This window comes from Chiloscyllium plagiosum, chromosome 49 (assembly GCF_004010195.1).
Source record: "Chiloscyllium plagiosum isolate BGI_BamShark_2017 chromosome 49, ASM401019v2, whole genome shotgun sequence".
Classification (NCBI taxonomy): Eukaryota; Metazoa; Chordata; class Chondrichthyes; order Orectolobiformes; family Hemiscylliidae; genus Chiloscyllium; species Chiloscyllium plagiosum.
This window is the reverse complement of record NC_057758.1, coordinates 8,199,854-8,208,024: the sequence shown is the minus strand read 5'-3', so window position 1 is coordinate 8,208,024 and position 8,171 is coordinate 8,199,854.

The following is an 8,171-nucleotide window of genomic DNA, read 5'->3' as shown; positions in this document are numbered from 1 at the left end:
AAGTTAAAGTGCATTTAAGTCGTCATTGGACATACATTTAATAGTGTACATGAGATGGGCTTCACATTAGTATGACAGGTCGGCGCAACATCGAAGGCCGAAGGGCCTGTACTGCGCTGTAATGTTCTATGTTCTATATTCTATGTTCCTTTCTTAAATGCACTCAATGACCTGGCCTCCCTAGCCTTCTGGGCAATAGGTTTCACGATTCACCAATTCTCTGCCTGAAGAAATTATTCCTTAATCAATTCTCGCGGTGTGCCCCGTTACTCTGAGGCTTTGCCCTCGGATCCCAGCCTTTCCCAAAGACGGATACATCTTCGTCATGCCCATTCTATCCAGGTCGCTCAGTATTCTGTAACTTTTAATCAAATCCCTGATCATGGCTGATTTCATTCTAAATCTTATTCCTCTGCATTTGCGATAATCTTTCATTCCTTGATCTTGAACAATATTCCGCCCTCTGTGTTATCTCTCTCTCGCTCTCCCTCTCTCTCTCTTTCTCACACTCTCCCTCCACCCCCCTTTCTTTTCTCACTCTGCATGTATTTGCCGACAGAATAGTTGGGTTTCTCTCTGCAGAAAAGTCCAACCAGACCCGAAATGCTAAGTCTGATTTCCTCTCTGTACGCTAAAACTGCCAGACGTCCTGTGCTTTCACCAGTGTTCTCTGTGCATTTGGCACCGAATGCGCCATGGACAAGGACTGGTTAACAATTCAGCTGGTTTTAAGTCACACCTCTCGGTGAATATCGGTTAAACAGTCCGACCTTACATAGACTCCACAAACAAATTAAGAATCAACTGAAGTCAGTATCCTCATGGTTCTCGTGTGGCACTTGTGTCTGAGATCGCCGATTCTTGCAACAGTGTTCTTCAGGTGGGCACAGCCTCAGAACAGGTTATACCTAAAATGTTGGGCACACATTGACTGAGCACATGCCACTAGCTTTTTTTACAGTCATTTTCATAATCGGCAAGGAAGCAAACAGTTTGATTGTCTGTTCTGCTCGCTGGAAGCATGGGGGAGAAAGTCGAATTCCAAGGTCACAGAATCTCCCAGAATATTTCGGGCGCACTCGGATGCTATTCGGCCGGCTTTGTACATTGCTGTTCTATCCACTGATGTAAACTTCGTGACTCTTTCCCCAGATCTCTGCATCTCATTTCCACCCCAACTAATATCCGACTTCCGTCTTGAAAGCATTAATTGAACTTGCGTTGAGTATACTTTCAGGCCATGCATTCCAGACCTTAAGTACTCGCTGGGTGTAAAAGATCTTACCCCCTTCACTATTGTTTCTTTTGCACACCACGTTAACGATACGACCATACGCCCATCTCATTCTTGATCCTTTTTCAAATGGTAAAGCCTTCTCCCTGTGTACACAGTACAGCATCACGACATGATTTTGAAATCTCCATCATATCTCCTCTCAGCCTTTTTCTCTCCAGGGAAAGCAGTTGCACCAGTTTATTCTTTCTTTGCTGTTCTCTCCCTTTGTCCTACCAAGGTCTATTATCTGTGCACAGATACATGCATGTCCCTTTGCGCCTGCCCCCTTTAAATTTCTGCCAACTGTACCTCTCAATCCCAATTTTATATTGCCTTTCTGTGATCTTCCAATAAAGTGCATCCGCTTTCACTTTTCTGAATTGAAATGTGTCTACCTCTTACCTGCCAACTCTACTAATTTGCTCGTGTCGTTTTGAATCTCTGTACTGTCCTTCACACAGTTTACAGTTCTCCCAGGTTTTGAGTGATCTGCATGCGTCGAAATTGTTCACTGCTCAGTTCTCCAGATGCAGTATCACCAATGTCCTGTATTACTGAAGTATGGACTTCCTCCTCTTGCATTTTTTTTATGTTAACAAAAAAATATTCTCCAGACTGTATGAATCTGTGAGTCTGTGTGATATGCCTAAAAAGAAAGTCAAATTTATGGTCGAGCTGATTTTTACTCTCGTCGGAGGATCGAGAACGGCAGGCTATAGTTTGCGAATAAGGGACTTCAGAATTGAGACAGAAATGTGTAGAAATTGCTATCTTTCTGCCATCCACAAATTTGGAAGCAGTATCTCACGTCCCTTTGTGTGAACTGTGTGGAAAAACAGCAAACATTTGATGGTTCAGCCGGTAACTCTGTTGCATGACTTGCAAAGATGAACACGCAAGACCTCACTTTGGTAGCAGGAGAGAACAGAATGCTACCTTTTCTCATGAAGGCAGTCTCAATTTATGTCAGCAATGTGCAAATCCTCTGCAACTGCAGCATAATCCTCTCACACATACTTGCATTTGATGACATATCTACTCATGTGTCTGTCTTCAACTTTTGGAGATGTGCTGTCGAATCACAGGCATTGATATTCAATTTATGTTATTTCTAATCACTCGTAGTAATCGCAAGGTGTAAGTAACTTCTCGGCATTTGCCCCCCCCCCCCCCCCACCCAAAAAAAGAATGTTTTTTTGTTGTGCGTTAAGATAGTGTGAGAGTTGGTCGACTCCCCATGAAGGAAATGCAACGAAGACAAACCGCTCCCTTGATAGTTTACCATTCAAATGCATCTCATCTTATCTCCTGAACAAATTGCTGGAAAATTGATTCAATTGATTTATGACTACTTTCATCAGGTGTGAAATCAAAACCCCTAGTATACCCTTAAAACAAATTAATAGAAACCATGGAAGTCAGGCCAATGATTAAAGATGAGTGGACAAGTACAGAAGGACTGTAATGAGAACCATGGAAGCTGCATGATGAAGATAGCTCTTATCTCAATGCAACAATCTGTTTTACGTTGGCCATTAGATCGATGAAAGTTCCAAAGGTTCTTCGGGAAGATCTCAGCTCACGCATTATTGCAGCTACAATATCTCCTTTCAGAAAGAACATCCAAATGTTAGATGAATTGTACGACAAAATCACTATTCCTAGCTAATTGGAACTCAAGATGAGAATCAAGGGCAATGATCAGAGGAAAGCGCAATTCAGATGAACTGGAAACTCCCAGAGTTTGAACTATTTGTGATTTCCGATAGTTGATGGGAAATAGGTTGCGGTGATTAAAAGGATAAACACATACAGACAAACATGCGGTTGTAAACTGTCGTGTCAAAAATAGAGCTTGCGTGGAAATATTGTGTCACATCATGGTTCTGAAAACGTTCAGTTCAGAGCCTGCATTAAGCTGAAGACAATCGGATGTTAGTGCAGAGACGAGAGTCATGAACTGACAAGTCAACTCGAGGTCCTGTTAAGATGAGATATGTTATTCCAGCTTCCTGAAAGACTCTATCGTTATTACTATCGATAAAACAAGTCACAATTATTTTCTACTATTGTGACAATGTTGGCGCTTAAGAAAGTTTATTTTATTTTATCTTTTGAAGAGTTGGACATTACAGACTCAGAAGATTCTAAGTTGAAGGATTTTAGGGCTAATTTGATTAAAGCTAACCTATACTGTCTGAAGAAAAAGGCTTTTATTTCAAAAAATAAATAATATATACCAACATAGGGGAGATTTCCAATTCACCCACCTCAGGCTATCTCTGGTCTGGCTCTTCAGTGAAGGCAGTCAGGTAGCTTTGAATCCGGTTGAACCAAAGAAACAGGTCCATGTGATAAACTGTCTCTCTCGATGACATCACTCCCGTCAGACGATGCAATAGAATTTACCTTTTGTGCCATGGGGTACTTGTCGAGATTGTGGCAAGTATTTGAAACAGCATCATTAAGTTGGAATGATCTGTTGTGTTTTCAAAAAACTAAGTTATTCTGTATCGTGTTCTCTTTTCTTTGTCTTTCATTTGGAAATCTTGTAAATAAATTCTGCTTTGTTTAAAATTAAGTGGTTTGACCAGCTGCATCACTTCTGCAATATCCACTGTAAACCTGATTAAAACAACTAGTAAAGATAGGACCTGCGCCGCACTCTTCAAATGTTTTGAAGGGTTCTGACGGAGTCCATAATGGTTTGGGGGCTGTTAAAAGCATTTGGTTTCTAGTTCCGATTTGGGATCAGGATTATTGGACTCGAAAGCAGTGAGTGGTAATTATTAACATTTAATGTACTGGGTGTTGAATTCGGTTGGTTGAAAGATGAAAGTTCCAAAGGTTCTTCGGGAAGATCTCAGCTCACGCATTATTGCAGCTACAATATCTCCTTTCAGAAAGAACATCCAAATGTTAGATGAACTTTACGACAAAATCACTATTCCTAGCTAATTGGAACTCAAGATGAGAATCAAGGGCAATGATCAGAGGAAAGCGCAATTCAGATGAACTGGAAACTCCCAGAGTTTGAACTATTTGTGATTTCCGATAGTTGATGGGAAATAGGTTGCGGTGATTAAAAGGATAAACACATACAGACAAACATGCGGTTGTAAACTGTCGTGTCAAAAATAGAGCTTGCGTGGAAATATTGTGTCACATCATGGTTCTGAAAACGTTCAGTTCAGAGCCTGCATTAAGCTGAAGACAATCGGATGTTAGTGCAGAGACGAGAGTCATGAACTGACAAGTCAACTCGAGGTCCTGTTAAGATGAGATATGTTATTCCAGCTTCCTGAAAGACTCTATCGTTATTACTATCGATAAAACAAGTCACAATTATTTTCTACTATTGTGACAATGTTGGCGCTTAAGAAAGTTTATTTTATTTTATCTTTTGAAGAGTTGGACATTACAGACTCAGAAGATTCTAAGTTGAAGGATTTTAGGGCTAATTTGATTAAAGCTAACCTATACTGTCTGAAGAAAAAGGCTTTTATTTCAAAAAATAAATAATATATACCAACATAGGGGAGATTTCCAATTCACCCACCTCAGGCTATCTCTGGTCTGGCTCTTCAGTGAAGGCAGTCAGGTAGCTTTGAATCCGGTTGAACCAAAGAAACAGGTCTATGTGATAAACTGTCTCTCTCGATGACATCACTCCCGTCAGACAATGCAATAGAATTTACCTTTTGTGCCATGGGGTACTTGTCGAGATTGTGGCAAGTATTTGAAACAGCATCATTAAGTTGGAATGATCTGTTGTGTTTTCAAATAACTAAGTTATTCTGTATCGTGTTCTCTTTTCTTTGTCTTTCATTTGGAAATCTTTGTAAATAAATTCTGCTTTGTTTAAAATTAAGTGGATTGACCAGCTGCATCACTTCTGCAATATCCACTGTAAACCTGATTAAAACAACTAGCAAAGATAGGACCTGCGCCGCACTCTTCAAATGTTTCGAGGGGTTCTGACGGAGTCCATAATGGTTTGGGGGCTGTTAAAAGCATTTGGTTTCTAGTTCCGATTTGGGATCAGGATTATTGGACTCGAAAGCAGTGAGTGGTAATTGTTAACGTTTAATGTACTGGGTGTTGAATTCGGTTGGTTGAAACAGTGCTTGGGGTAGTAAATACTCTTTCTGGGGATGGACGTTTTTTCTGAGGATGGAAAAAGTAACCTTGGTTGGTTTAGAAGAAGGCTGCTGGAATTACCCGACAAGTTGGAGTTGGAGGTGCCTCCTTCAGTGAGGAAAGGAGACATAATTACAGCAATAGTTCAGTTATTACATTTGCTGGAAATGCCATCAGAATCTTTAGAGATGGCCGGAATTTCAATGAAAAATGCAGCAGTTTGAGTTCGAGGCAGAATGACAAGAAATTATGATGAAAAGCAGAGGAAAGAGAAAATAAATGCTTTTTCAGACCACAAAGAAGAGAAAGAGAGAGAAAGAAGAGAGAAAAACAGAGCGTCAGCAGAGAAAAGGAATAAAGAGAAATTTGAACTTCGGAAATTGGCACTAGGACAGAAGTTCAAAAATTAACTTTCTTATGTAGGGAGACTTCCTGTAGCAGAGCAGAGAGGTAAAACGCCAAGCAGCTGAAATGGCTGGTGATTATTGGTTGGTTCATAAATCAAAGTTTGGCTTCCAAAATTAATTTTAATCCATGAGAGTTAGAAACTGGGGAAACGAGAAATCCTCAAGTGAAAAGGGCAAGGCATATCTTGGTGAAGGTCATAAGAATAACTTACCACCGGGTAATAAGGAAACCTTTGAAGGAAAAAAGTGAAGTTGACCACTCCAGTGTTGTGACGGCAATAAAGCAGGCTGAATAGAATGATAATGTTTACTGATTAGGAACAGCAGTGATAAGTCAGATGTAGGAAAAAAAAAGTATAAGCTGGTGTGGTCTATGGAAATGCTAACCGAAACCAAAATGGAGACAGGAAAGCTGCACAAAAAAATGGACAAGCTGACCGGAGGTTGGTTAAGGAGCAAGTGCCAGATCTTCTCAACTAAAAAGCAGCGAAGGTAAACTTTACTCACATAGGCCAGTAACAGCAGGTAAAGCGGTTAAAATATTAAAAGATAAAGGTTCCTCTCAACCTGTTGTGTTGAAATATGAGGAGATGCGCACCTCGGAAGGTCTGTCTCCAGAAAAGGTGAGTGGAAGGAGTATTCAGGCTAAGACGTGAAGTTCTCAATTATGTAGAATGTGGTTAAAGTGTTTCGTCAAGTTTGGAGAAATCGTGGTTGTACTGCGTAAACTCTCAACCCCGGGAGTTTAATTTGTTTTTGTTAATAATGTAGCTGGGTCACAGGTAGTAGAGCTGCCTACTGTGGTTAAAAAGGACATAGTGAATACCACAGATGCTGGCGCTCACAGTAGAAAAGTGTGAAAGTACAGCACACCAGGCAGCACCCGTGGATCGCGAGAATCAACGTTTCAGACAAAAGCCTTTCATCAGAAATGTTGGGGGAGAATGTTGGACTGAGGGATAAGTAGGATGGTGGAAGTGGGACTAGATGGAAGGCAGCTGGGAAATCGATCTGTCGATGTCAGTGTGTGGTGATGTTGATAGGCCAGAGTGGTGGGTAGACCGATAGGTGGGAAGGAAAGTCTGTTATTGAAAAGTCATTGGTAACTCATGCAAGGGAACTCGTGCAGTCCACGTAACCTGGGATTTTCCTGACTCTGTGGTAACAAGGTCAAAACGTCACCTGTTGAAACAGAAGAGATCAAAGAGTACAGAAAGAAAGTTTAAGTGGAATGAGAAGAAGCCCTGTTTGCTCAAGTGATTGGCACAATCCAAGAGCAGATAAATGACACAGCAGACATCATTAGCTCATATAAACTGACTGAGTTATAGCAGAAACATGACAATTTAAATCGCTTGTCTAAAAAGCCATGCACAGAAAAAGTATCCGAATGAATCCTGAATGTTATAATTTTAAAAACGTTGCTCCCTCTCTCTCTGCTTCCAACCGTCATCCTCTCTCTCCCTCTCCCCCGTCTCGCCTTCTCTCATCAGCCTCGCTGAGGTAGCTGCGGTTCAGTTTGACGTAGAGAAATCGAGGGAGTTTACAGTGCTGAGTTTTCACGTTCCCGACCGTAGAACAGAAGTCAAAGATAAGTGTCTCTGATTTTACTCCTCAGACCTCGACAGCGCACGCCATCAGTCCATTTGGCTCAGTTGAGCCATTGCTAGTTCCACTTGAGACAGCTGCCATACATTACTACCTTTTTCACCCATGCTCTCAGTCCCTGTAGTCTACTGAAACATTACAAGTATTTTGGACACTGCGTTTATGAACTGCCCCACCCCCTGCTCAGTGTCAGGTAGCAGTCTGTTCTGAAGTACAAAGTTAAAAATCACACAACATCAGGTTATAGTCCAACAGGTTTCATTGGAAGCACTAGCTTTCGGAGCGACGCTCCTTCATCAGGTGATAGTGGAGGGCTCGATCGTAACGCAGAATTTATAGCAAAAATTTACAGTGTGATGTAACTGAAATTATACATTGAAGAATTGATTGTCTGTTAAGCCTTTCATCTGTTAGAATACAGTGAGAGTTTCATTTCTTTCATGTGTAAATCACAAAACTTTTTTTAATGTTGCATTATCGGGTTAGCTGTTAAAAATGGTGATAGCTGGACAATATGTTGAAGGTGTTGGCCCCCTGTGTTCTCTGGGGAGAAAGTGAGGACTGCGGATGCTGGAGATCAGAGCTGAACATGTGTTGCTGGAAAAGCGCAGCAGGTCAGGCAGCATCCAAGGAAGAGGAGAACCGACGTTTCGGGTATAAGCCCTCCTGAAGAAGGGCTTATGCCTGAAACGTCGATTCTCCTCTTCCTTGGATGCTGCCTGACCTGCTGCGCTTTTCCA